Source organism: Mandrillus leucophaeus, unplaced genomic scaffold (genome assembly GCF_000951045.1).
Source record: "Mandrillus leucophaeus isolate KB7577 unplaced genomic scaffold, Mleu.le_1.0 Scaffold140, whole genome shotgun sequence".
Lineage (NCBI taxonomy): Eukaryota > Metazoa > Chordata > Mammalia > Primates > Cercopithecidae > Mandrillus > Mandrillus leucophaeus.
The window spans coordinates 6,546,202-6,549,025 of record NW_012101366.1 but is presented as its reverse complement, the minus strand read 5'-3'; positions in this window follow the sequence as shown (position 1 = coordinate 6,549,025).

The window sequence follows — 2,824 nt, the reverse complement described above, 5'->3', positions numbered from 1 at the left end:
ATCATTTTCTTTTTTCTTTTTGTTTTTTTTTGAGACGGAGTCTCACTCTGTCGCTTAGGCTGAAATGTGGTGGCACGATCTCGGCTCACTGCAACCTCTGCCTCCTGGGTTCAAGTGATTCTCTTGCCTCGGCCTCCCGAGTAGCTGGGACTACAGGTGCCTGCCACCACGCCCAGCTAATTTTTGTATTTTTAGTAGAGACGGGGTTTTACCATGTTGGCCAGGATAGTCTCGATCTCCTGACCTCGTGATCCGCCCGCCTCGACCTCCTAAAGTGTTGGGATTACAGGCATGAGCCACCGCGCCTGGCCAGAAATATATCATTTTCAAAACCAAAATGGTATTGTTCTCAACTTACTGTTTCACAATTTGAATTTTTCATTTGTCTAGTTTGATATTGATCCATTGGCTAAGCACTTTATAAGCAAAGTTATCTAACCAGTAACCACTCATTTGTACTAGCATCTGATCTATATTTCTGCCTCCTTTACCCAAGTGGTACATTTGCTCATTTGCTTGCCAGAGCACAGACTTCAGCAAATTAATAGAAACTGTTTCAAGGCAGGTGGAGCAAGATGGCTGAAAAGAACCCTCCAGCAATCGTCCCTGCACAGGAACCTCCAACTGGACAAATCTCCACGCAAGAAAGCACCTTCACAAGAATTAAAAAATCAGAGGAGCAATCATAGTACCTGGTTTTAGCATAATAACAAGAAAATACACATTGAAAAGGGTAGAAGGGACAGTCTCACGTTGCCGACACCACTCCTCCCTTAACTCCAAGCAGCTAAAGCAGCTTGTAGGAAGAATCTGTGTGCTGGAGGGGTGGGTAGGGAAGGAAAGGGTGGTAAGGCCTGAATAAATGTTAGTGGCAGCTGGGCCATAGGGACCTCGGTCTTTGTATGACCCCTGGTGCTGCACTGGTGAGGAAGCTATATTCTTGGGGTGTAACCTAGCATAACACCAGCTGTGATGGCCACAGAGGTGCCCGTATCACCCCTCCCCCCACTTCAGGCAGCTCAGTGCTGAGAGAGACTCCTTCTATTTGGGCATTTGGGTGAAAAAGAGGAAAATGAATGAGGGACTTTCCCTTGGAACTCAGGGATTTCTCCCTGATCATTCCCACATCCATCTGGGCTGGGTTATCTAGGAGGCTGCAAGAGAGTGACAGCATAACTGGGCTTAGGGTGCCCTCTGGTGCTGAAATGGCTGTGGTGACCATAGACAAGAACTCAATAGTTCCTTTTGAATATTTTGAAGGCCCTCTGAAGGACAGAAACAAACTAAGTCAGACTGTGAGAACTGGAATAAATACCCACCTCTCCAATGCCTGGACATCGATGAATGTCCACAAGCGTTAAGAACATTAAGAACAAAACTGGGCGCAGTGGCTCATGCCTGTAATCCCAGCACTTTGGAAGACCAAGGCAGGCAGATCATGAGGTCAGGAGTTCGAGACCATCCTGGCCAACGTGGTGAAACCCCGTCTCTACTAAAAATACAAAAATTAGCTGGATGTGGTGGTGCATACCTGTAATCCCAGCTACTCAGGAGGCTGAGGCAGGAGAATTGCTTGAACCTAGGAGGGAGAGGTTGCAGTGAGCCAAGATCATGCTATTGAACTCCAGCCTGGACAGCAGAGTGAGACTCCATCTCAAAAAAAAAAAAAAGAACATTAAGAATAAATATGACCTCACCAAACTGACTAAATAAAGCACCAATGACTGACTGTGGAGAGATAGAGACATATGACTTCTCAGACAGGGAATTCAAAATAGCTATTTTGAGGAAGCTCAAAAAACTTCAATAAAACACAGAGAAGCAATTCTAAAATTTATCAAAGTTAACAGAGATTGAAATAACTTTTTAAGCACAGAAATCTTGGAGCTGAAAGGTGCAATTGACAAGTTGAAAAATGCATCAAGTGTGCCAGCAGAAGAACTGATCAAGCAAAAGAAAGAATTTGTGGCACATATACACCATGGAATACTATGCAGCCATAAAAAAGGATGAGTTTGTGTCCTTTGTAGGAACATGGATGCAGCCAGAAACCATCATTCTCAGCAAACTATCACAAGAACAGAAAAGCAAATACCACATGTTCTCACTCATAGGTGGGAATTGAACAATGAGATCACTTGGACACAGGAAGGAGAACATCATACACCGGGTCCTATTGTGGGGAGAGGTGGGGAGGGATAGTATTAGGAGATATACCTAATGTAAATGATGAGTTAATGGGTGCAGCACACCAACATGACACGTGTATATATATGTTACAAACTTGCACGTTGTGCACATGTACCCTAGAACTTAAAGTATATTTAAAAAAAAAAAAGAAAGAAAAGAAAAAGAAAGATTTTGTAAGCTCAAAGGCTATTTGAAAATACACAGAGGACAAAAAAGGAAAAAATGAAAAAACACTTAAAGATATAGAAAATGGCCTTCAAATAGCAAATCTAAGAGTCATTGACCTAAAAGAGAAAGTAGAGAAAGATAGGGATAGAGGATTTATTCAAATAAATAATAATAGAGAAGTATGCAAATCTTGAGAGAGATATTAATATCCAGGTATAAAAAGGTCAAAAATCACCATGGAGATTCAATTAAAATAAGACTCTCCAAAACATATAATACTGTCTCAAAGGACAAGGACAAGGAAAGGATCCTAAAAGCAGCAAGGAAAAAAAAAAAAGTAACACATAAAGGAGATCCAATATGTCTGGTAGCAGACTTTTCAGTGGAACACTTGTAGGACAGGAAGGAATGATATGACATATTCAAAGTGAAGGAAAAAAACTTTTGACTGAAAATACTGTTTCCA